This window comes from Gambusia affinis, linkage group LG17 (genome assembly GCF_019740435.1).
Source record: "Gambusia affinis linkage group LG17, SWU_Gaff_1.0, whole genome shotgun sequence".
In the NCBI taxonomy this organism is placed as follows: Eukaryota; Metazoa; Chordata; class Actinopteri; order Cyprinodontiformes; family Poeciliidae; genus Gambusia; species Gambusia affinis.
Window position 1 is genome coordinate 20,531,142 of NC_057884.1, and position 27,685 is coordinate 20,558,826.

General features: G+C 40.8%; 1 long non-coding RNA gene across 2 annotated transcripts in view; it reads right to left on the minus strand.

Moving 5' to 3' along the window:
• LOC122847111 overlaps positions 1-27,401 on the minus strand; it is a 55,950-nt gene extending 28,549 nt beyond the window's left edge. For both annotated transcript variants that reach the window (XR_006373337.1, XR_006373336.1), the window contains exons 1-2: positions 27,207-27,401; positions 26,488-26,673 (exon numbers count right to left, since the gene is read on the minus strand). This is a non-coding gene — a long non-coding RNA (uncharacterized LOC122847111). The remainder of the gene's footprint in view (positions 1-26,487; positions 26,674-27,206) is intronic.
• Positions 27,402-27,685: the final 284 nt, after the last annotated feature.

Consider the following 27,685-nt stretch of genomic DNA (forward strand, 5'->3'; position numbering starts at 1 on the left):
GGCGTCCCAACAGCGGTCTAGCGCGTCCGGCGCCGCGGCCCGTTTGAAGTGAGCAGCCAGCGCGCATTACGGCAGATGAAATGCTGTCATGCGTGGCCGCCGAATGGTTTGTGTCATTAAGAGAACGAGGCGAACAGGGGGAGCCGAGCCAACCTGCTCTGAAGGAAGGCGAGATTAAGGCGATGTTCAGAGACTCTCGTCTGTCAAGACTTCAAAGATGCCATCGACACTCCTTGTTTCTGCCGACGCAGCGACCAAATCGCACACACTCTGCTGCCTCTGTGGCTGTCAAAGCTCCTCTGACATCCCCTTCATCAGGAGCAGGGGCTTTAATCCAGACACGGATAAATAAATCAACACACAGGGGTCCTGCACCTCTCAGCGCCTCCTGGTGGCGGGGCATCCTCGCCCGATGGTGAATTATCAAGATTAATTCTCCGCAAAAGAAGGATAATTAATGCAACTGAGAGGGGAGAACCAAATTAACCAGCATGTGGTGCATTTTTTCCCTCCACGTCAGATAATTCGGAGCGAGGAAAGAAATGAGCGGCGGCATCAAGGCTCGTCTCCTCCTGCACGCCTGAAAGGAATTTCAAAGTCTATCAGTTTCAACAAACAGAGAAATGTGTTGCTTTCCACCTTTTTCATTCCGGCGCGCGGGATCCGTTTTGACACAGCCATCTGGAGCCGACGTGATGAGAGGAGAACGGAGGAGTTTGAGTTTGAGTTTGAGTTTGAGACGACGCGCGGAACACGAGAGGAGACGAATCAGAGGCGACCGGGCCGCCGGTTCCCGCCTGGTTCAGGACGGACGCGTCCGCATGATGGGAAGCTGGAAATGGCGAGAAAGATAGAAGCAACACAGGTGTGGCAAAACATCCAGTGGGTCACCAAGAGTACGAAACCATACCAGAGATTCAACTTTTTAATTATTTATTAAACTGGATCAGAGTAAAAAAAACAATAACTTGAATTGTATTTAAAAGGGGAACTTATAACGATGCAGTAGAGTAAATTTCCACCATAAAACTGACAAATTTTGAGATTAATTTCAGAAATTTTCAAGAAAATAAACTTGGAACTTCTGCGTTTCGGAAGTTGAAAATTTTTAACATTTGATTCTCAAGAAAATTCTAAAAGTAATTTTTTTAAACATTTGAAACAGAAAATTACCCAGGTAAAAGTCTCAGACGTTTGAAATGTCCAAAGGTCAAATATTTTTGATTGTTGAAACTGAGAAAATTTCCAAAAGTCAAACATTCTCAACACAAGATCTTTGTTTTCAAACTCAGAAATGTTCAAGTTTTTTCTGAAAAATTTCTGAGATTGAACTCAAATTTTTCAAAAGATTTTTGACTCAAAGATCAAAGTTGCTTTCAGTTTCTTCTTCTGGTTTTTTTGTGTTGATTCCTACTTAGTGCAGCGCCCCCACAGGTGAGGAGGGAAACAGGTTTGGGTTATTTGACAGTACATTGTGAAATTGAACCACAGCAGCTGAAAACATAACAAATGTTCCAACTTTAGTCCTCAATTGAACCGAGTCTGGCAGGCAGTCAGGTGCAAAAACACACTTAATGTGCTAAGTAGCAGAACAAAAAACTAAATTGACAAGTTCATGTAGATTTTCTCAGCATTTGGTTTAAATGTCTTAGGTTTCCACAAGTTTGTCACAATAGTATGCTGACATTTTTGGCCCATTTCTCCTTAACTGGAATCCAAATAAACTCTACATTTACACTCACATATGTCTGCAAACATATGCGCAATTACATAAATGTACATCTTTGAAAAGCAAAGGTTGAGCCTCCTGCACAATCTACAATAATGTAGGAAGTTGTTTCTGGATGATAAGTCAACAACAAAACACTTTCCTTTTCTAGCAGCCATTGTACGGCGCAAACACTGGTAAAACCAGCTGACCAAACATGCTGGAGCTCGGCTGGGGTTGCTAGGTAACGGTGCAGCACCCATGAAATGTGAATTAATAATCTGGAAGTTTTTGAATCAACTTCCAGACACCAAAAATCATAAACTTATTGATAAAAAATGCCGTGATGTTTGCTTTTTTTATCGTTTGGTTTTAGAAGCAGTAGAGATGCAAATCGAAGCATGGAAATGTCCAAAATGTAAATTTTGCATCTTCATAATTTGTTCTGGAGTTTATTTACACATTTTGAAACCAAAACATGTCCAGGACAGAGAAAACCGCCTCTTTCATGAATGGTTTGAAGGTCAAACATTCACAGATAAACGTGGAAATTCAATGTATGAGTCATGTTGGTTCATAATTTCCTGTTTCCAGTAAAAGAGGCTGTTTCTTTTTTTTTTATATTATTACTTTGACTCCAAGTACAGAAGAAAACATCTATAAGAGAAATTCCCTGAAATCGGAAAAGGGGAAGCCATTGTTGCACCTGTCTGGGTGTTTTTCCATCACTTCTTCATCCTTTTGTATTTTAACTGCAAATTTGAAGCAGACAGAGATCACCACAACAAAAACACACAATCTGAACCAAGAAGCGAGATCTGTTGCTCTGCCATGTTGTTTTGTTTGTTGTTTTTTGAAGACTGGTCTGGCAGCCGAAACGTGCTTCCCTTTCAGAATACAAAATATGCCTTGGAGGCAACACAAGTGAAGCTCTACGCTGATGACTGCCTGCTTGACAAACGTCACGTTGGAGAGTACAACTCTGCTTTTTTAAGCCCAATATTTTAACATCAGGTGGTTAATGCTGTGAAAGGGGTTAAAAAATGAAGGAGTGAGGCAAAAAAAACTAATTTATATACTATGAGAGATATGTGAGGCACCCAGGGGGGGCCTGTAAGTTGTGAAAAATTAAAGGAGACGGATTCAAACTGTCCAATTTCCACATCAAACAAACCCTAGGCTCAATACTCCTGGAGTGGCTGCCTCATATCCAACACATCGACTCAGAAAAAAGGTTCCCCCGCTCCCCTCCTCCACCAGTCCATCTCTGCAGCCGCTTTTATTTTATTTCATTTCTTTTTTTTCCCTCCCTCCTCACCAGTGCTCTCTCTATTTCCTCAATAGCCACTCTGTAATTCCCATAAGCACTGTACTGGTTACACTAGCCACTGTCTCTCCCCTGCCTAATTATACCCTTGTGAGTCTATTAATCAACTTGTGAATTATTTAAGAAGGAGAGCTCTTCTGCCTGTAACTGGGTTTGACACCGTGAAGGGGAGACGAAGAGCGGGGGAAAGGTGGGAAAAGGAAATGAAAAGAAGAAGGGAAGACAGAAGATAGCGGGGTCTTCTTGCATTCATCCCAGGAGGACGAAGCTGCAACCAGACGAGACAAAAAAAAACCCTGTTTGTCTTTTTTTTAATGCAGTTGTTGTTTTCTTCGTCCCACACTCTATTTCCATGCATAAGTTTTCTCGATAAACAGGAAATTCATGAATATATGGAGCGACATTGAGACGGAAGGGCGAGGGCGAGGAAGGAAGAGGAGCGAAAAGTCAAAGCCAAAGAGCGAGCCGAGGCTGCGCTGGGAGCTGCGAAATTATGTAGACAGCAGGATGCACGCATTAACGTAGACAAGCATCGGTAAGCAGATGCAGCCGGGGTCGATCTGCTGTTTGACAGCGTCTCCCCGGAGCTGGTGATGGTGGTCGGCTGGCCCCTCCTAACGACTCCCATCCACTCTGACGCAGCGAGAAACTCACACCTTTATTATGTTTCCTAATATTTTGCACTCTCAGTTGGACCTCAACGTCACTATGTGAATCAGAACGAAATCCTGGATGAGGAGGAACGTTTAGAGGGACTCCAAGGAGGGAAATAAGAGAATGTTGTCGAGGTAATTTACTAGCAAAGGCCTGGAAACTTACAGTGTTATACAAAATAATGGCACTTTAGCAGAATGGTACGATTCCACTAGAAAACACGCAAATCTGTTGGCGTGAAAGTGGAAAGATGATCCATAAACACCCTGAAACTAAAGGTAGACTTGGTTCGATTACGGACAAAAGCTGTAACATTTGTGGCTCTCTTTCACACTGCATTGTGTCAAACAAACCAAACCCTTTGAAACTCCTGTTCATCTCCTCGCCTGTGGGGGCGCTGCACCAAGAACCACTGAGGGAAACAACACAAAAACCTCTGAAGAAGACTGAGTGCAACTTTCTTATTCACAAAAGGTAAACAAAAATGGAGTAGGGTCAGATTTTAGGGGTTGTAGGATTTTTCTTTTGTCTTTGGTAGAAGATCACAAGACATTTCTCCTCCTAGCGTTCAATTAGCATGCTTGTTTTGGTTTTATTTACCCAGAATTCCCAGTGCTGAAGCCTACTTCCTGCTTTTAGAGCGGACTATGGTCCGCTTGCTGTTCACATATGCATTCAAACTGCACCAGAGTTCATTTCAACTGAACTGAGAATTTTAGGCAGACTACAGTTCACTTTTTGGTCTGCATCAGAGTTTGATTACACATTCACTCCTCCCCAGACAAACCTTTCCCTAAAATCCACGGTCTCAGTTTGATTAAAGTGAACTCTTGTGTGGTTTGAATGCGTATATGAACACCAAGTGGACTGGAGACCGCTCTAAAAGCAAGAAGTGGACTATAGCGTAGGGAATTCTGGGTAAATACTACCAAAACAAGCGCGTTCATTAAGCTCTAGCAGGAGAAACAACTGCTAAAATCTGACGAAACTCCATATTTGTTTACATTTTGTGAAAGAAGTTGTGCTCAGTGTCTTCTCCAGACGTTTTCCTGTCGTTTCCTTTAGCAGTTCCTGGTGCAGCAGCCCCCTCCAACTGTTTGGTTTGTTTAACACAATTCAGTGTGAAAGAGAACCGCAAAATGTTACAATTTTGTTCCCCAATCGAACCGATTCTACCAGACAGTGTTGATATTAAAATTGGATATCTAGTTATTATTCCCTGAAATCCTCCTTATTATGCAACATGGCCTTTTTTTCACCTCTACTCTAAAGATTTTCTTTCAATGTGTCACCTACTTCCAAACTTGGGGCTCACAAACCAAACCTCCAAAAGGCAACAGACACAAACATTTTTCTCTGCACATTTATTGGCCGATTGTGCCCCAGGGATGCACCAACGGCTGTTTTCAAAGACGCGTCATTATACGTTGGGTTTCAGCGCCTGTTTGAGTTGCACATCTCATTAGGCCCCAGCGAACAGCGCCGTTGTCTGTGAGGGTACACAAGTCCACATCGCTCCGTCTCTGCGGGATGTTTATTAAATTAATAAAAAGTTGCTCAAGGCGAGCCGCAGCGGCGAATGCCCTGAGCTCGGCCGTGATTGGCACTCTCCACCGCCCCGCATTGTCTCCTGGGTCCCGGCTCCGTTTGCTTTAACTAACTGGCCGTGACTGAGGAGAGCGGACTGACATGCAGCCCCCTGCCTCTCTTGTCCCCCCGCCCGCCCGTCCGTCCGTCTCATTCCTAGTCTGTCCAACTGGTCCCCAGTTCCTCCAGGATGGGGGTTACGGCAATCAAGAGTAGCTGAAACCTCCAGCTAATTTGTGATTTGTAAACAAGTTGCCGTAAAGATAATTAATTTAAAGGAATCAATTAGTAAAGCGGCAGTTGGTCGTTACAAACCAGCGGACATGTTTGACCGCGGTAATCACTTTCTAAATATGGTTGTAATGGAAAACGACTTCATGTTGTTGATAAATAATAAACTAACGATTTGCTCTTAAATTAAACACAACCTAATTTGGATGGTTATACTTTTTAAACTGAAAGGTAAAAATGGAAGCAGTGAGCCAGGGGTACTTTCTGTTGGAAAAATAGTAATAAGTGTTAGAAATCTACAATGATGTATTAGGGCCACTGTGTATTAAATGGCCAAAATTAGTTATAAGTAATAATAAAAGAAATTATTGCTAAAAGATTTCTAGAAAAAAAAGCCAAGCTCTAAAAGTTGGAAATCTGCAAGATAAAAAGTTAATTAATCTAAGAAATCTTCTAGATTAAACATGGAAATTTCAGAGTTTCAAATCTCAAACTTTTGCTAGAAAAATCTCAAACGTTTACTAGAAAAAATAAGTAAATTTCTGTGTTTTAAGTCAAAAATTTGCCAGAAAGTAACTGAAAATTTTAAAATAATCGAAGTAGTTTTCTAGAAAATTGCTGAATTTGAAAAGCCAAAAATTTGTTACAGAAAACTAAGAAATTTTTTAGATTTAGCTCAGAAATTTTTCCCGTAAAATTTGAAATTTCTAATTTCGGAAAGTCGAAAATTTTATAGAAAAAAAACTTTGAAATTTTAAGTATAATTTTAGAAATTTACTAGAATTTTTTTTTTTATTCTGCGGTCAAAAAGTCAAAAATTTGTGAAAAAAACTGAATTTTTCTAGAAAATATTTGGGGGGGAAAAGCAAAAAAGGATAAAATTTTTCAAGTGAAAAATTTGTGGCTTTTAAAACTTCAAGTTTTTTCAAGAAAACTTTGAAGTTTCTTTTGGTGGAAATTTTTTCCTATTTTTCTATCTACATACAGTACAGACCAAAAGTTCGGATGCTGTGGCCCAAAGTGAAAGACTGTGTGTCCAAACTTTTGGTTTGTACTATATTTATATTTATAAAGCATTTTCAAAGATACAAGAAGATAAAAAAATATGTCACAGAGGAAAGAAAAGACTTAAAGAAGAACTTAATCAGGAGTATTTTCTACATGAAATAAAGAAACGCATTGGGTCAGAGACACTTTCTACAGGAATGAAAATACACAAAGTTACCGACAGATCAATAGATCAATTAGTAGTTCTGACAGATTTGGGTCAGGAGTACTCTCTACAAAACAAAAGGACAAGCAATGGACATAGAGTTAATGACCTTCATCCAGATTCGCCAACAACTCAGAGAAGGGTGAGGATTACTTTGTACAGAAGAGAAAAGCAAAAGATGGAGGAAACTCTTGGGGGAAGAATTCAAAAATAAACTTAGAAATGAGCCATTACCCTCACAGAAACTCCTTATTTAGACTGCAAGCATTATGTTCCAATTAAAAACAAAAGAAAAGTCAAACTCTGTGGAGAATCTGTATAAAACAAACCCCCCCAACAAAACAAAGGGAAAAATTAAAATATATTATCATCTTTTAAAAATCCTTTTAAAAATAAACAAGACAAACACAAACAAAACAGAACAAAAAAGCCCCGCTCTGTCTCAGTGGCTGGGTTCGCTGGCTCTCCCAGGGCGACTCGTTTGCATGGAAACTGCGAGAGGCAGGGATTGTCGTCGACGGGGAGAGGATTTTCATGTGCAAATTTCAGCCTTACCAACTCTGCATTATTATTATTTCATCAGCGCCTGCGGATCCCCCCAAAACACCCAGCCGCCGTCCCCCGCGGACACTTCAAGATTCAGACCAAATCCTGTTTCCTGTCGCCGCCGTCTTACCGCTGCTCTTCCTCCCAGAAGGCCCGGCTCGCTGAGCGACACACCGAGTCGATCTGCTGCTGAGATCCAACAAGGCAGGGGAGTCAAACTCATCTTTCACTTTGGGCCACGGCATACAGAACTTGAATGTTCTTAAATAGGCTGATAAAACCCGTCAACATCAACTGTTAAATGATTAAATATTATTGTAAAATTCACATTTTGCACGTTTTTGTTCTTACATTTGGGTTTCTACAGTTTCTAAAAACATCAGAGCTGATTTTTAGCAGTAAGTTAATGTTTTTTGGTGTCTAGAAAATGAGCCATTTCAAAATTCTCCAACTTCAGCGAAGCGCAGCCTGGTTACCTAGCAACCCTAGCAGAATTCCACTCGTTACCTAGCAACCTAAGCTGAGCGAAAGCACGTTTGTTCCGCTGGTTTTATTACCGTATGTGCTGTACAACGGCTGCTGGAAAAGACAAGTGTTTTGTCCTTGACTTACCATCCAGAAACCATTTTTGTTGATTGTGCAGGAGGCTCTACTAATGCTTTTTAAAGATGTACTGATGTATAATTGTGTATCTGTTTGCAGCCATTTTCACATGTGAGCATAAGCGTTTAGTTTATTTGGGTTTAAAGTGACAAGAGGCTATAAAACTGCTCATTCTGAAAAGAAATCAAAATAGGTAGTAATCTCATTATGTAAGAATGATTTTGTGCAAAAAAATGTGATAAAGATGTTTTGTATAGGGCTGCAGCACGTTTCGTCAGCTGGTTTTACCTCTGTACAATGGCTGCTGGATAAGATAAGTGTTTTGTTGTTGATTTGCCATCCAAAAACCACTTGCTGCATTCTTGTTGGTTGTGCAGGAGACTCCACTTCTGCTTTTCAAAGACGTAGAGATGTATAATTGGGAATCTGTTTGCAGCCATTTTCAGGTGCTAAAGCAAACACTGATGTAATGGAGGCGTGGACAGCAGCAGCTGATTTTTATTTAAAGAGACAAGTCGCTCTAAAACAGCTCAAAGTAGGCAGAGAGGACCAGACTGAAATCTCAATGATTTTGTGTGAAAAAAATTTATTGAAATAATGATCTATGTTTTGCCCATAGATGTACCCTAAAATGTTCAAGGAATCATAATAGTTCACCTTTATTAAATGAAATAATATTGAGTAAAAGGGGGAAGCTAATGCTATCTGGAGAGCCATTTATTGGGAAGGTTTAGGAATCTTTAGTCTAGAGGGTTACATAAAAAGCTACGATGGGCTGGATTTGGCTCCCGGGCCTTAAGTTTGACACATGTGAGATAAGGGAAGGATACACCAGTTGTGACCAGCGGTACTGGTGTTCTCTTGCATTAATTGCTTGTAAACTGCATGGTTGGAGGCTTTCTGGCTTTCAACTTTAAAAGGAGATTACAGCCAATTAGCAAGTGCTCTGAAAAAGCCCTGGGCGTCTGGGGAATAGTGGCTGATCTCTAATATGGGACAGCTGTGAGCAACAAAAGAACAATCCTGGTTTGGAAAACACACACATCTAATCTCACATGAAAACATAAGGAAAACCTTGACGGATAACAAGAGCTGCTAAAAGAAGTGCCATTACCAGAATAAAAAATGAATGAGAGCATAAACGGGGAAAGAAACACTCCCAAAGTGGCAAAACGGGAACAGGCGAGGCGGTAAATATGTTTTAAAAGGTGCCAGTGGGGGAAAGGGGCTCATATTTTATCCTTTTAAATCAATTTGTCAGCTTCCCCTTGCAGCAATGGTAACCAAAAAGAGCCGAGTGTTTCCCTGTAAACTGCCATCTTTAATTTCTTTGTCTGACGTGCGGCGGCATACCTCGACGCACCAGAGACCCGAGAGTGAGGTGAGCAAAAGGTTCAAAGCCCAGAAGGGAGCAGAGCCCGTGCACCTCTGAGCGCAGCGGATTACGGCGCTCGCTCTCATGTCAAACAGAGGCGGCAAGAGGAGGAACACAAGTCGAAAGATCTCCACAGGCTTCGTAATCTGCGACGATTTATGCCGAGCCCTGCGACTCCGACATCACGAGTTGTTGATTTCCTTCTTTATCTCTTCTCTTTCTTTCCGTTTCTCTCTCTTTTTGTGCGCTATGGCACGCTGCCGCCCCAGCATCTTCCTGCTTCTGTCAGCTGAAACCTCAGACTGGAGGTTACAGAACCCCAGGGTGTTTTCACACCTTATAGTCCAGTAGACTCGGTTTGATTTGGGACCAAAATTGTAACATTTGTCAGCTGCTGCAGTTTGCTTTCACACTTCACTAACTAATTGAAAATCTGTTCCCCTCCTCGCCTGTTGGGGCGCTGTACCAGGGACCCCTGAAGGAAATGACACAAAAACATCTCAGAAATTATCTAAAAAAAAACTTCAGTTAGAAACGTTTAAAAAAATAGAGGGGAAAAAAACTCAAAAATCTTTAGATTAATAAAAAATTTTCTAGAACAAACTTGTAAATTTCTGAGTAAGAAAAGTAACAAAAATTGCAATAAAAAATACAAAATTTTGAGAAATTTACCTGAAAAAACATGGACATTTCTGAATTTGAAAAGTCAAAACTTACAACACAAAAAAAAATTTTTTTTACATTAATCTAACATTATTTCTAGAACAGACTTTAAGATGTCAAAAGTAAGAAGTTTTAGGGAAAATTTCAATTTGAAAACTGTCAAACAAAATTTATGAGTTAGTAAAGTAAAAAAAAATGTGAGAAAAAAAGCCAACTTTGGAAATGTTTTGTTTCAAATGTCTAAAATGTGAAAATTCAAAATTGTTATCTCCAAAGTTTCTGAGATTAATCTCAAAATGTGTGAGATTTTTTGTGTAAATTTCCTCCTCCTCCTGCGCCAAGAGCCACTGAGGGAAACGACATGGTCTCCAGTCCACTTGGCATTCATACATGCATTCACCAGAGTTCACTTCAACCAAACTAAGGTTTGTAGATGGACCAGAGTTTGCTTCAGACCTCGCCAAATGAACCGGACCATCTAGGCAAATGAACTGGATTAAAGCGGACTAAACAGGGTGCATGGGAAGGCCCCCTTAGAAGAACCGTAATCCAATGTTCAAGCATAGAGATTTCATTTAGGGACTAAATGAAATCGGATCTAAGTGTCAATACAACTCATCTCCCACATCCAGCACATTGAGAAGCAGATATTTTCAATGAGATATTCAGCCTCATAAATGTATCCATCAACAATATACACTGCAAAAACACAAAATGTTACCAAGTATTTTTAGTCTGTTTTCTTGTGCAAATATTTAAGTACAATTAAATAAGACAACACTAACTTACAAGTAACTTTTCAGCTAAAAATAGGAGCTTGTTTTGGGTAGATAATTATTAGCTCCCCCGGAGGTTATTTCAAAAACAAGACGTTATAAATGACTGAATAACGTCTTTAATCCAGTCATTGTGTCCCAGCATGAACAACAAAGGCCTAATTTAATCTTCAGTGCTAAAGTTTATCAAGGTCACATCTTTAAGGTTTCACTGCTGGAGGGTGGGGAATAAATCCAGTGGATTTCTACTTTCATCCATCCTGTGCTCAAGATCAACAGTAATACAATATTATGATGAAATTTAGAAATCCGAATGTATTTTTAACATTTTTGTTAACCCATTTCTTTATTTTTGAGATGACTGACAAAATAAATCCATCTTTAATTTACCGAGGCCATCTTTTATAAACGTGTGCATTTGTCAGAAAACAATGAATAGATCCAAGTTTGAGCTCTATTTATATATTTTAATATGAACAGTTTTGGTCTGATGAAAACCTCTGCTCATCTCCTTAATTATCAAAAACTATAATCCAGAAGAAGAACCCTTTAAAATATTCTGTTAGCCTTGATATTTCAATATTAGCTCTAAAATATACCGTTACTGCCTCAATGCACCATCTACTGCTTCTAATAACTCTGCATGCAAATCATTTAGTAATATTTGATCCTCTCGCTGAGCTCGGGGGAGATTTCCTTCACGCTTTGACCCTCTCCAGCAAGTCAACAGCTGCTTCCAGTCAGGCTTTAGTGGCAACATCGGCATCCTTCAAAATGATGAGTTTTGCCTTTTTATTACATTGCAGTTAGAGATAATTAGAGCTAATGGCCTCGCTCGTTAAAAAGCTCTACAGCTAATTGGCCAGATGAAGAAGAAGCAGCGAAACGCCACTAGGAGGTCAGGAGTTTTAAAAACAGGAATCTGAAAGCCGTAAACATGGGGAGGCTGACCACAGACCGCTGACAACTTCCTTATCAAACTGCATTTTTAATCAGGGATAATCAATATTCAAGGCAACAGATTTAACACAGTTTATATATCCATCATGCACCATGAATATTTTATGCTTTAAAAAATTTTAAAGCCCCAACACTCCCATGTTTTTATTCCCAAAGTCTACAGCAATCTGGCAAATCAGATGTGATTAATTATAAATTGAACTATTACGGCGCGCCTCAGAACCTCACGTTCACAAACTGCTTCTGCAAATGGGAGACGAACGCGTTTCCTCCTGGTATTTCTGCCGCGCGTTTGCAGTCACTGGCTCGGATTCTCATGCAACGTCTGTTTCTGGGGGCGCTCGTTTCATTTGGATCTAAAAGACTCAGACGGACATAGAACCGCAGGACGTCCAGAATATGTGGGCGCCCCCTGTGATCCAAATCAACCCCACTGCTTCTCTTTGAAAGCCTCATTCAGAATCAGTATGAAATATTTCCTGCAAGAACAGGCAAGAAAAAAAAAAAACAAAACAAAAAAACATTCGCCAAACAGAAAGGACATTAAGACCAATGAACCAAAGGTGCGATTTGAGCCAAAACAGCTCTGACTTCCCTATCGGTGTGTTTTTGTATCTGGTACCAAGATGTAATCAGCAGACAGTTTGACGTTAGCAGATTTGGAGGCCAAGTCAAAGTTCTACTCTTTGTTGAACTTAATGACATTTTTGCTTTGACATGGTCAGCAGCAAACCATTTCCATTTTGTGCCACATCAAGATCATGAGTGTTGCTGAAGAGGCTGTTTGTTATAACGAGGGACGCATTATTGCAAAATGTACATTTTGCAAGTTTTTTTTTTATTTCCATTTGGATTTCTACAGCTTCAAAAAACATCCAAAGTGCTTTAAAAAAAAAAACTCCAAGTTGGTTTTTGGTAGTAATTAAATGTTATTCGGTGTCTCTAAAATGAGCCGTTTTAAAATTCTCCAAACCCAGCAGAGTTCTGCCCGTTATCTGGCAACCCGTGCTGAGCATGAAGATGAGCTCCTTCCACTAACAAAGCACTGGGTTGGACTGGAGTACTTTAGGAATATCAGCATGATGGAGGCTGAATAAGGTCGTTACCAAACAGAAATGATGATTAACTGAAAGATAATGCACCTCTCAAGTCTTGTGTCAAACATTTTTACCTGTTTAGGACAAACAAATATGCATTTAATGCTTTTTTTCTTCCCATTTTATTCACATTATACAATGTTTTCTTATGGTTTGGTACAAGGACAGGAAGTGAGGTAAAAGAAACCGTTTAAGTTTCTAAAAACCTGAAGAACTGGTGATAAAGACTTCAATAAAACCCTAAATGAAAACTGTCACACAAAATTCACACTTTGTATGCTTTAATACTTCCACTTGGGTTTTTACTGCTTCTAAAAACACCTTGAGTGTTTAAAAAATAAACACACAGCTGTTTTTTGGCAATAAGTTAATGTTTTTGGTGTTTGGAAAACAAGCTTCTTTAAAAAAAACCTTCCAATTGTGAAGCTGACAGGAACTGTGCCGTTACCTAGCAACCCCAATGGAATTCTGCCCGTTACCTAGCAACCCACGTGGTGTTCCAGCATGGTTTGTTGGCTGGTTTTACCGCTGTATGCGCTGTACAATGGCTGCTGGAAGAGACAAGTGTTTTGCTGTTGGAACCGCTTGTTTAATATTTGCTGGTTGTGCAGGAGGCTGAACTTCTGCTTTTCAAAGATGTACGGTTGTATAATTGAGCATCTGTTTGAAGCCATTTTCACATGCGAGTGTAAATGTTGAGTTTATTTGGATTTAAAGTGACAAGAGGCTTTAAAACAGAGCATTCTGAACAAAAACTCAAAACAGGCAGAAATCAGCAGTCTGAAATCTCATTATGTAAGAATGATTTGGTGCAAAAAAATGTACTGAAAATGTGTCCTAATGTGTTCAAGGAAGCATAATGGGTCACCTTTAAAGGACAATTTAGCTGCTTGGAAGGAAAATGTACAGAAATTAGAGGTGATTTATAGCTTTTGAGCAGTACAAAGAATCAGGTCAAAATCTTGAGCAGTCCTCCATGTTGGACCGTTCACAGGAGGCTAGGACACTCGTGGAAGCGTTGCCAGTCAAAATACATTAGTGCAGTAAGTGGAAAAAAGGTCTTTCTGGGATTTGTTTTCTAAAAATACGCCCACAACCTGGGAAGCTGCAGTGTCTCAGGAGCCGCATCAGAAACTCTGCAGCCCGAGGACACCTCAAGCAAAGGCAAGAGAAATAAACAGGAATAAAAAACCATGCCCCAAACCACTCCTATTACAGACACCGCGCCGCAAACAGTGGGAAACAATAGTTAGAGAGGAGCAGGACAGAGAGAGCTGGCATCCAGGGGCAGAGGGCTTCAGGGCTGGGAGGGGGCCACTCGGGCAGAGGTGGATCGTTGGGATGCTTTAATGGGCTCAGGGAGGCTAGAGAGCCCCTGCTGGAGGCCCACAGGAGGCCCCTAGCCTGTGGTCATGCCGTGGGCAGCCCTGCCTAGCAGCAGTCAGGTGAGCTGACAGACCCACCCCATGTGGCCTGCCGTCACCCCACATCCCCCTCTCACCTCCTTTGGCACAGATGTTCAGAGTTTGGGGAGCAACAAGCTGAGCACAAATAAATAAAGATGGAGATTCAATGTCTCCAGGCCAGATTCTCGTGTTCACGTTCATCTCTCTATTTTAGTTCACACTCAAGCTGCTTCAGCATTTTACCCGAAGATTAAAGTTACTAGCTGGTTGTTTTGTTTTAGGTTCACCCTCCTGCACCTGTTGCTCCACATCATTAAGACAGTTGGCTGAAACTAGCTCTGTTTATATTTGTGGGAGAAGTGGAGTTGAACCTCGGTGTTCGCCTGGACAACGGACTGGACCGGAGACGCAACAGTGAAGCATCTATAAGAAGGACGGAGCAAAGATCCTTCAAGAGGCTGGAGATCTTCTGTAAGTCCATTATTGAAAGCGTCATCTCTTCATCGATCCAGGGAGCCAGGGAGCCAAAAAGGCTCAACAGCCTGATAAAGAAGGCTGGTTCTGTTCTGGTTCTGTTCTGGGGATGATTGTTGAACCTCTGGAGATGATTATGCAAAGAAGGATTCTTCAGAAAATTATAGAATGATAGATCTTCATGAGACTGTTTTGGGAAAACAGAGCATCTTCAGTCAGAGGCTTCTTCAAACTCAGTGCAGTACAGACTGCTACAGGAGATCTTACTTTCTAACAACCATCTACAATAACTGCTTGAAGAATCTGAATCAATGAGTTACAACAACATTCAATTTCCCTTTGGGATCAATAAATTGAATTGAATTGATTCAACTGAAGCTGCACCGAATGCAGTTTTGTGACCGATCACCAATTACATTCTATAAAACGCCTGACCTGCTAATTCCGATTTTGGCCGATACCGATCTTTTTTTGTCTGAAATGGATCTCTTTAGTTGAATCCACTGAAAGTAGCAAAAATGATCAAGTACCACAGAAAAAATAAGAAATTCAGATTTTCAAAGAGCTGAAAACTTGCAGTAGCTGACCAATGGTTCTGGAGTTCTGCTTAGGTTGCTAGGTAACAGGGCTTCGCTGGGGTTGCTAGGTAACGGCACAGTGCCCACAATGCAAAAACAGAAAATCTTACCAAGTAATTTTGGTCTAGTTACTCCTGCAAATATTGTGGTACACTTGAAAGAAGACAAGACTAACTTACATGAAACTTTTCAGCAAGAAACAGAAACTTGTTGTAAGTAAATAATTCCTCAACATTAATAAAAAAAAGTTGTATTTCCACTGGCAAATTACTTCACTTATAGCCAGACATTTTTCACATAATTCCTCATAAACTCAAGGAAATAATGGAGAACTTTAACCTCTTTGGAAAACAGAGCTATACACAGCCGCTCCAACGCCTCAATAAGACACCAACGTCTCCTCTGATTGGCTGATAGATGATGAGCGCTAGCATACAGAGCGTTTCCAAAACAGAAAGCGACTAAAGCTTCTTTCCTCAATATGTTTGCCATAAAAATCTCTGTAGACGGTCATTTACAAAACAAACCAGGAGTCCAACATATTCTACAAAGTTTTCAGAGTTTAAAAGAAGTGAAAACTGAGAGCGTGAGTCTGTCCTTCAACACAAGTTTTTCTCTTTGTGATGCATTGTGACTGTGCTTATGGAGTCAACCTTTTGCCTCGCCAATTCCCCAAATCCCCGTCCATACAGCCCACTGCAGGAGATAAAGCTGGGCTCGGCCCGGCCGCTGAGGCCTGTGAAGCCTCTGGCGTAACTCTCAGAGCAAGGAAAAGAGCAGCTTTATCGCCGCTGCTCAAACATTCATCACACGACCTCTGCTGCAGCACGCTCCAAAGCGGGAGGGAGCGGGACGATACCGTCTCTGTCTATTCCCATCCTGCAAGCCTCCGATTTGGGAAGACGGTGGCAAAAAGGCAGCTTCAAAGTTTCGGGGGGAGTCGGGTCAACTCACATCACACCGACGAAGAAGAAGAAGAAGAAGAAGAGGAGGGACGTAAGAGGGGAGGCTCTGAGCAGTCAGGAGGGAGGTCATTATCGGGCCGTGTTTATACTGATGTGTGCTGCTGCTTTAACATTCAGAATATAGAGCTGCTGCCGTTACTGCAGGCAAAAAAGTTTATGTCCCTCTCTTTGTCTCTGGTTTGTCCTCACAGAGGAAGAGCTTTACCTGGTTTCTGTGGTTTCTACTCAAAGAGATGAAAGCAAAACCTTTCCAGGAAGCTAATTAAATATCTGTGCTCAAATATTGAAAATATTTTGGTTCATTTTGGAATAATTTCAGAAAATGACTGTTCTTCTAACATGCTTTTTAGTCTTCAAAAACACTAAATCTTACCAAGTACTTTTGGTCTTGTTTCTACTGCAAATATTTTAATACATTTGAAATAAGACAAAAATCACAAGTAACTTTTTACTTAAATATAGCAGCTTGTTTCATGTAAATAATTCTTTAATATTGATGAAAATGAAAAAGTACTAGTGAAATATCTGCTAGTGGAATTAGAGAGTTAAAATGCCATGTTCAGGTTTACTAAGATACTTGCAGTAGAAACCAGACCAAAAATACTTGATAAGATTTTGTGTTTTTGCAGTTTTGACCATTTGGACCAACAAAGAACAATAATGTATAATTTATAAAAAGAGAAATTTGTCCTAAAATGTAAAATGATCAAATATCGCACAAAAAAATAAGGAATTTGTCATTTTCAAAGAGCTGGAGACTTGCAGTAGCTGACCACATGTGTTGGAATTCAACTTGAGTTGCTAGGTAGTTGCTTACCTTGGCTTGGGTGGGGTTGCTAGCCAACGGCACAGTGCCTACAGTGCAAAAACACAAACTCTTACCAAGTATGTTTGGTCTGGTTTCTAGTGCAAGCATCTTTGTTAACTTGAAATAAGGAAAAAAACTAACATGAGTAACATTTAAGCAAGATATGGGAGCTTGTTTTAAATCAATAAATCCTTAAAATTGATGGAAAAAGTTCCAGTTCCATTGGCAGAATATTTTAATTTTACCAAGGCATTTTCCCATGTTACAAGTGAAATAATCTGAAATTATGGAACTGGTATTTGTCACTAATATTAAGGAATTATTTACTAAAAACAAGCTCCTATATCTTTCTGAAAAGTTACTTGTAAGTTAGTTTTGCCTTATTTCAAGTGCACATTTTCACTAGAAACTAAAAATACTTGGTAAGAATTTGTGTTTTTGCAGTGTACGCGTTTAAACCAAGAGAGTTGGTTTAACATTGGAAGTTAAACCAAAAAGGTTTGACCCAAGTCATACATTTTAAAAGACGGTTATCTCTAATACTAGCCAAATGTCTGTAAGCTTTTGAATTCAAAGAAAGATACAAAAAAAAACTCTAAAACAATATCCTTATTTAGCTTTCTGGCATTTAACAAATAGAAATAACTTTAGTAATTCTAACTAAGATAAAACAAGAGAAGTTTGGTTGGATTTAACTTCAGAAAGTGAGAAAAAAATCTTTCTCTTTATGGTCTCAGCTGTATAGGTATTTCAAGCAGACATTGTGGACTAATAATAGCAAAGCAAAGTCAAAGTATGCCACACCAGTGGTGTTAAACATGATGGCGTATTTAAATTGGAAATCTGGCGGCGGCGACAGTGACAGCAAAAACCTTGTGCTTTCGTTGGGAAGGCGAGAAGAGGGTTAGGCGAACAAAAGCCTTGAAAAGGAGTCCAATTCTCCAGCTCCTTCCCCAATCCGTGCTGTTACCCGCTCGTAAAGTACACAAGAAAAAAGAAAATAGTAGCATGCATATCATTCATTAGTAGCAAATAAAAGAAATTCTCTCTAATAGTGCCCCCAAATCCCAGAGCTCCCGGCACCGCGGAGCAGGGAACTAAAGGAAGAGGGGGGTGGAAGAAGAGATGCAAAAAGGAAGCCGTCTCCCTCAAGTGCTTGTTAGGCCCAAATTATTATGGCGATGAATAATTTTAAAAATAAATAAGAAAATAAATAAATAAAAAAGAAACATTTATAGATCTAAGTATTATCAGAGGAGCTGCGGGTCTGTTGCCAAGCTCTCCGGGCCCGTTTGAAATCCGTCTTTGTTTTTCACTTTGATCTTTAACTGCTAACCTATCCATCGCTTCACCTCATCCCCCGTTAGAGCTCCTTCACCCACTTCCTCTCTGCTAAACTTTTCCCTTTTTTTAATGCCCTGCGCACTAAGCGGTAATCATCATCATCATCCCTTTTCTCGCCCTCCTCATCATTAGCTTTAGGTTCTTCCTCAGCAGTAATTAGCATGCGGCGCAGGGAGCCGGATTGGGCAGCGGAGAATGGATGTGGAGCAAAGCAGGAAGCGGTTTCTGTTTTAGTTTTTCTCTCATCAGATCAGTTTTTACCAACTTTTCCTCAAACATCATTTTCTTTCTTGTCTTTTCTTCTGTTTGCCGATTTGTTCCATCTAGTTTTCTCTTCTTGGTTTGTCTTCTTCTGTTCGTTTTCTACCTTTTTTCCCTTTTCTCGTTTTAATTTTGTCTCTCTACCTCAACTATTTACTACTAAGAGAATTAAGGCCGCTGAAAAGAAAAAGAAATCTGAAGTTTTTCTGTGAATTCTGAATTTAAACTCAAAATTATGACTAAATTATGTCTTTTTTCCTCAGGATTCTGATGTAAAACTTTTAAAAATGTTTTGAGAAAAAGAACTGAGATCAGTTAGAATTTAATCTCAGGATTCTGATGTAATGTCAAAATTTTCCCAAAAAAAGTCATAATTCTAAGTAACATTTGTTAACTCAGACTAAAATCTGACACTTTCCTCTGAGAAAAAGAAATTAAATCATATTCTGACCTTCATTTTCGAATTCTGAGTTTTTCTAAAAATTATGAGGAAATGTCAGAAATCTGAGAAAAGACCTGAGATGAAAGTCAGTATTTAATCTCAGAATGAAGATTTTCTCTGAATTCTGACAAAAGATCCTGAGAAGGTTATATTGGCTCTAGTGAACTGTATTCGAGAGGTCAGACAGGAAAGTGGGTAATGAGAGAGGAGGAGGACATGCAGCAAATGTACATCAGGCCGGGATTTGAACCTGTGACGGCTGCATGGAGGACCGCGGCCTCCATACATGGGTTACGCTTCACCCCAATACCAATTTGTTTAGTCTGAAATGTTGCTAAATATAGCAAGAAAATTGTTGAGTCGGTGACTATTGTTAACTGCAAACGTGCAGACGTGACCTGCTGGGTCAGTCAATTCAAATTCAAAAGTATTTTATTGATCGCAAAAGGGAAATTTTATGTAATTCCATCCATTTTCTATTCACCCTTATCCCTAATGGGGTCAGGAGGGTGGCTGGTTCCTCTCCAGCTAACGTTCTGGGCGAGAGGCGGGTTCACCCTGGACAGGTCGCCAGTCTGTCGCAGGGCAACACAGAGACACACAACCATTCACACACACACTCACACCTAGGGAGACTTTAGAGACCAATTAACCTGACAGTCATGTCTTTGGACTGTGGGAGGAAGCCGGAGAACCCGGAGAGAACCCACCATGCACAGGGAGAACATGCAAACACCATGCAGAAAGACCCCGGCCGGGAATCGAACCCAGGACCTTCTTGCTGCAAGGCAACAGCTCTACCAACTGCACCACTGTGCAGCCCATTTTATGTAATTCAAGTTTTCAAATTGTTATTATACTTAGTGATGGCTGTTGGCAGGTAGCGGTCTGTATCACAGCGAATCTGAAGATACTCTGTTTTCCCAAGACCGTCTTATGAACAGGATGGTCAAGATTGTCCACCATTTTCTTGATTTTATGAAAAATCCATCTTTGCATAATCATCTCAATCGGTTCCACGGTCATCCCCAGAACAGCACCAGCCTCCTTTATCAGCCTTTACCTCAACAGATGATGGCAGAAGAGATGATGCTTTCACCAACAGACTTACAGAAGATCAGTCAAACCTTTCTCCTGGGAAAGCAGAAGAGGAAAATGGCTGACCTTTGCTGAGGTAGATAAGATTGGCCATTGACCATCCTCCCAAAAATAAGGAAGTTGTTTGACACTAAACCTTCTAGTTCAGCATGAAAATGGAGCATTCAGTACATCACAGACAAAAATTAGAGATTGGGTAAAGTTTAAAACCTTCACAAAGTCCAAGCCTCAAGCTACTAATGGCTTCTCAATCTCCAAGGGTCATGACCCTCTGTACGAAGCAAACAGCGTAGAAACAGCGAGCCTGGCTCTTACCAGGCTAGTTATTACCCAACACTGGCTGTGATTCATATCTGAATGAGACCCACAACCAGCCATCGTCTCTGAAAGCCCCCAGCCCCCGCCCTCACCTCTCATCTTCCTCCGCCACCCCCTCCTGATCTCCCAGAGCCCCCGAGTGGCTCGCTCCATTCCGTTTCATCACACATCAAACGAGCCCGGCGCTCTCCACGCAGGGCGGACCCAGGGACCCAAACATCTGCACGGGGAGGTGTGCGTGGGAGGGGAACCCAGGCGTCCGAGCGCATGTGGAGGAGGAGGGCTTGAGCAGATGTCATAGGGACCCGAGCAGCCGGCTGGGGGGGACGCCGCGGGGAAAGAAAGCTGTAGTGAGGGGAGCCGGCTGGCCTGAAGCCGCTCTCCTCACCTTAGAGCTCGACTCCCTCCTCCTGCTCCCCGTTTTGACAGGACAATTAGGTAATTAGTCACCTCAGCGCTAATAACCTCATCATTACTTGCCTGTGTGTGTCTTCTCTCTGTTTAAAATTCCTGCTCAGCCGCTCCCAGAAGCCCCGAATTAAAAGTGGAAAGGCTAAAGGAGGCGTACGGTTACCTCTGTCTGGCATCTCCCACGGCTGCCAGGGCTCTGATCTCGACCAGAGAGGGTCAAGATCACTGTGACAGCCATTAACACCGAAGCCATTTCATCAGTGCCTCGTCGTGTCAGGCGCAGGCTGCAGGGGGACTCTGATCATCGCTGACATTTCCCCGGTTAGGAAAAGTGGCAATCCGGAGAGCTTTTTTTTTTTTCTTTTGCTATCACAGAGTCATCAAAGGGCTTGTCTGAGAACAGCTGTTGACGTCAGCGTGCGGCTACAAGTGTTATCCCCACTCCACATATGAAGGGTTTTTCCCCGACTAATCTGCATGTGCATCAGGCGGATCTGTAACTTCACAGGCATGTTACCTGTCATCCAACAGGAGTCATATTCTGACAGGCGTTTCAGGAGAAATATGGAGCTAACAAGCTGAAAAGCCAATACTGAAGATGCATCTCCACACAAAGAGACCACCTTAAAAACATAACTAAAAAAACATAACTTATTTCAGGACTAAGCTCAAAATGTAAAACTAAAAGGAATTACTGACATAAAACAAGCTCATTTATCTTCTTCAAAAGTTACTTACAAGTTAGTTTTATCTTTTTTCCAAGTGTCCAAAAATATTTGCACTAGAAACTAGACCAAAAGTACTTGGTAGGATTTTGTGTTTTTCATTCATGAAACAGTGCAACAACATGTGGGCGTAAAGCCTAATGTTGTATTCCTTGATATACCAATGAAGAACTGCAAAAGACCTCAGTTTTTAAGTGTACTGTGGGGGTTATTAGGGTGGAAGCCTCACTGCGCACATCTATATTTGTATACAAATGAAATTTTCTTGATGAATAAAACATCTAAACCGAATGTGGAGAAATTTTAACCACAGAGGAGAGCATAAAAGAACAGGGAGATGAATCTAATTGATTCAGCCACTCGCAATATTCTCGCCTGCAACAAACTCCGGCAAAATGGATTTTGCATCTTACTCGCCTTTATTAGGCCCAGCTGAGCGCACCGCCTTGCCTCGACGTCAGGTTCGCCGTACTTTATCACGACTCCGGCTAATGAGAGATAACTTTCCTCCGACTCCACCGCTGCTAAAGTTGTGCAGTTTTTGCACCAGCAATTACTCAGAGTTTGTTGATGTTTCTTCCATTTGTTTCAGTGAAGAAAATTTGCATCCCATAACCAGAGGCCTGCTGTAGGGCTAACCGAGCCGGGGTTGTAATAAATTATAAGGTCTCAGGCTGTTTGACAAAGTACCAGAGGATTTGCTCATGGCCAGACTGCTGCACCAGAGGTCACTGCTTCTTTCTGACGTCTTCTGTGTCAGAAACGCTCCTGTTTGGCTAAAAGTTGTAGATTTTGTTGCCAGAATTATCTGAAAAGAGGTAAAAGTTTTTACCTAATTTTCTGTATCTTTTGTGGTAAAATATTCATTTTATTTTAAATAGTTTTATACCAGATATTTTATTGCTAAATGCTGCTTTTACAACATTAACATGAATGTAAAAAATTTGAATATTATACTTTAAGTCAGGGGTGTCCAAACCTTTTTGCCGAATATGTCAAGTTTCACCACAAAATCTTTAGTATTTTCAATTGTAATTGAAAAAACTGTTTTCGTTTTTTATGTTTACTTGCTAATCAAACAAAGTAAATAAGATATTTTAATCTAATAAGCAAAGCAGTGAAATTTAAATGATCTTTCAAGTTTGCTAGCTTAAAAACAAACTTAAAAATTTAAAACAGAAAACTACATCTTACATTTTTTTATCTTTTTCTGAATTTCTTAGCTCCTACAATGAGCTCAGCATATGTGCAGTTCTACCAGGTGTTTGCTAATTGCTGCTGGCTAGTCTGAAGGAGCTGAGTGGAGGAGTAGAGAGGAAGATCTGCTCTGTGAGGGGGAAGCTCTGAAGATTGGAAACTGCAACTCAGAGGAAGAGGAGCCTCAGAAAGAGGAGGAGCTACGTCTCGAAGGCGGAGCTACGTCCACCCAGGCGTTTTCAGCTGAATGGTTGCCATGGAGATTAGAGAGTTCCTCAAACATGCATGAAAGAATCAAAGCAACACTTCAAGTTTGCTTTTGATGACGAAATTATAACATGATGTAAATCTCAAGAAAGTTGATTTTACATACATACTATTGCCTCTTTTAAACCAGAGATACCGATAACTGTCACTTCTTGTTTTGCAAAACAAAAAGATTTATTCACTCCAGTTTAAATTAAAGGTTGGATTTTTCAACATTTTCTATTGGAGACTGTCCTTAGGATGTGTTTTTCATCTATCACTGGTTCCACTAGGCATACACAGCACATAAACACTGATAAGTGAGTCAAATTAGATTTTAAATTCAGATGCCAAGATCACAAAAATATTCTCTGAACCATAATTAATAGCTTCAATAGTGCCGCAGCTGTGAGATTGGGATAATGTTTGAATATCAGGATCTCTCTCACAGCACAGGGTGCAAAATATCTGATTGACAGGCAGCTCTCAACTCCGATCAAGGTGGAGATAGAAGGGGTGACTGCTTCCCGGCGTCTCGTATTTGTTTTATTTGACAGGTGCAGCCAGGCATCCCGGAGTCCTGGTGGAGCTCTGTGCCGTTTATGCAGATTAACACGTCAAAACTACAAATGAATAAATAAACTGGCAAGCACAAATCAGGCATTTAGCCCGAGGCGATGGCATCATTAACAGATTAAACAAAGTGACTAATCACAAAAACAATCCGCTTCAGAAGTGGAAGGAGTTAAAAGACGCCAAAGCGTGAGGCTAAAAAGCTAAGCTATCTTAATTATTCAACGTCAGGCAAACAAAGGATTCATAAATAAATAGTCCAATGAAAATAAAAATATAAACTGTTGGAGTTTAGAACCAAAAGAAGCTGTTCTAACATGACAGATAAAATTAAGATATTCTAGGTTGGTGTTGAAACACAGGTGAGTTTTCGGTGAGAGTCCGAGTTGGAGCTGTTGGGCATATTGCAATTTCTTCAAGCTTTGTGCAGTGAACTTCCATCCTTCCTTCTGGGATGATTGATTTACTCATGACTAAGGTTTCTCTCTGTAATATAATAAGGTGATAGTTTTAAAATTGATGCACAACCCAGGCCAGTTGCTTCTCAAAGGTAATTGTTAATGTAATTCTAGCTTGGCATCGTAATACTACACCAAGAAACTACCAAAACCTTTGCTCTTTTAAAGATTGGCACAATTGCTAATGATTAGTTTTATCTCTCATTATAAATAACACCAATGGAGTCAAAGATGGAGCTCTTGGGCCTATTACAGTTTCTTCATGCTTTCATGCTTTGCGTGGACGGATATTAATGTGAATTTGATGTAAATGCCACGCCTTGGAAGACTGACAACTCAGTTTTCCACTCATGGAAAAAGTCTCTCTCTGTAACATGACAAACTTCAGATAGTTTTGAAATGGTTGTATAAGTCTTGCTTGAGTGATGTCAACAATTAGTCCAGCTTGGCACTGTAATGCTAAACCAGCAAGCTACCAAAACTTTTGCTTCTTTTAAAGATCTATGCCCTTGCTAAAGATTAGTTTTAGCTACCATAATAAATAACGCTAATGGAGTCAAAGTTGGAGTTCTTGGGCATACTGCGGTTTGTTCAAGCTTTGATTGGACATTGAGGTGAAGTTGGTATAAATTCCACTTCTGTGACGATTGATTGACTCATAAATAAAGTTTCTCTGAAATAAAAGCATCACATAGTTTTAAAATGGTTGTATAACCTTTCCTTGATTGATGAGTGGCAACAATTGCTTCTAAAAGACTATCCAGCTTGGTGTCGTGCTGCCAAACCAGCAAACTACCAAAAACGTGCACCTCTGATAATGATTAGTTTTATCTATCAAGAGTCCAAGTTGGAGCTGTTGGCCATTTTGCAGTTTTGTTGAGCTTTCCCTGGACATTAATGTGAATTTGATTGGACTTCCACTCCTGGGAAGTTTGTAACGGTCTTAATAGTTATTCTCTCATGAGTAAAGTTTCTCTGTGATGTAATAAACTTCACATTGTTTTGGAATGGATGCCTGATTGATGAGGGGCAACAATTACTTCCCTAAGGTCATGGATAATGTCTTTTTGTCTTGTCATTGTATTGACACACATTGTGTGTAGGGGCCTTTTGAGTAGTAGGGAAGCACGAAAGGTATACTTAGTTTTTTTCCACAACTGTAACAACAATCATGTCTTTTTCAAGAGACTAAAGCAGCCTTAACCTCAGCCTCTGCTTCTTTCATTCCTGTACACGGATTCAGCTGTAAACACAGCCTAAATTGGCCTAAAAAGACTCCGGTTTTCCAGACATCCCTCCACGCGCACCACAGACGCCAGCCTCCTTTGACCTTCACACCAAGCCGTGGCCTGAAACCTCGGCTATTGATTTTTCTAACTATCTGTTTACTCCTCGTCTGCACACTTTCCCAGCTGCTTGGAGAGCATCGCTTGCCCCGAGGCGATCAGCAGGGCTCAGCTTGTTCCAGTCTTTGATCATCGTTCAGCCAGCGGATTAACATATGCACACTCTCTTCCTCCCTTTGTCGCTGGGCTTGGTAATAAATCTACAACCCTTCCTCTATCACTCCCTCTCTCTATCTCTCCTTCTCTCTGCCTTGCTCCAATAAGGGACGAGCCATGAATCAATCACCCCGCTTTACGCCTCGTGTCAGACATGGATGCAAATCACAGAAGGATCTGCGGGTAAAGCTCTGCTTATTAAAACCCGATGCCGCACTCATTACGAGGCCGCCTCATGCACATGCATGTCGCCAAGGCGAACAGCAGGTAACACTCGGTAAAAACAGCAACACTGGTGGAGATAAAACACAGACAGACAAGATTAGCCGATTTCTAAGACTATTATCTCAACAGAGGCCAAAACTAAGCCTCATCCGCTCTGCCAAACCTAAAGGAGAATTGAAAGCTGATGAAGTTAATTACCGAGACATTGTGGGAGGTTAAAGCGTCGTCTAAAAGAAGCTTAATCGGAGGGGAAACTGCAGGGCAGAGGTTTGGGTTCGTAGATACCCTCGCTGTGCAGTAAGTGTCCTAATTAGGGTTAGTTTGAGCCGACAAACCATCCCAGTTAGCTCGCTTAAAGGGCCAGGGCTTCTGGGGTTTAAACAACAATCAGGCCTCTGCAAGTAGGACAGCAGATAAATGTATGAGAAGCAGAAATCCAGGTAGGTGAGTGGCTTTTTTCCTCAGAAACTAACCTATCTGCTTCCTCTAAGGCCACAGCTGAAACACGCCCTCGCTCCCCGTTGCCTGTCTTATTTATTACGACCTAATTATATCAGCGTGTCGGCAAGCAGTTCCTTGCCCTAAATGCCGCAATGCTCTGGTGGCTGAGCTCGTTCTTGCAGACCTTATGGTTAGGAGCTGTGTAGCATTTAACCACGGCTCTCTCTGAGCCACACGGGGTTGTTTAACATTAACTTTTTTATTTTTTTACTCACGTTTTTTTGGAGTCCATCAACGATGCAACGGACCAGGCAGAGGGAGCGCATGAGGTGAATGAAAATACAGGCGCAACGTGAGTTCAGGACTGATAGGATGAAGAGGTGGAGTGAGTTTGGATGAGTTCCCCTCCTCTTCCTCCTCTTCATCATCATCGTATCATCTGAGTGTCGGCCTCAGTTGCCCTGGAAGATGCCAGATCCCATTTAAACCCATTTTCACCAATGTGATGAAAGAAAACATAAAAATGTTGAGATAGTAATTCATAACTGCAACACAGCTAAGTCATTTCTATGAGATATTATCTCGTAATGATGAGACATGGAAGTTATTATTATTATTCCCTTGATGGCTAAAAGCTACATCTTCACTTTACCTCTAATTGTGAATAAATTAGGAGGAAATTAATTAATTTTATTTGTCCTTTTCATAATTTTATTTTATTGTATTATTTCATTTTGTTTGTCTTATTTGGAGGGACTCAACATATTTCATTGAGAGCTAATGATCAAATATTGCTAGTTAGTAATATTTTACGTTTGGGCCATTTTCTCTCTTCATTTATCGATTCACCTCCATTTAATGTTCATGTGTCACTAACAGCATCTCATTCACTAATGTCAATTTGGTAGAATAACTTATTTTTTATCACGCTGCCATAAACAGATGTAGTAGCTGGCTGACAACATGCTAGCTAACGTTAAAACAGCAACCTTACCGCGGGTAACCATGGCAACCAGCGGCCTCCGCGGCTCTCGCTGCAAGTCAAGTTGCGTGCACATCCGCTGTGTTTACAAAAGCCGTGTCCGATCGTCCTTCCTCCTATGTAGGACTGCGAATAAACAACGACCGGAAGAGAAAAGCTGGCGTAGCCTTCAGCTAGCTGCCTAGCCTCCACCGCAGCGCAACTGATGTTGCCTAGCAACCATGATAGCGTGAAGCACAGAGCGGCAAAGAAAGAAAAACGGAGCTGAAGTTTGTTTTTTGGCCACGTATTACTCCAGATTCCTGTATTATTCTTCACCTTTTGTAGTAAAGAAATGTTATTTGATTCTAAAATGTTTAAACATGTATAAGACGTCTACAAGGAATGAACAGAAGGAAATTATTCATTTACAAATTTAATACTCTCCAGATCTCACATAAAACATTACAGTTAAATAAAACTATTATATTTTAATGGGTCAACCTGATTTG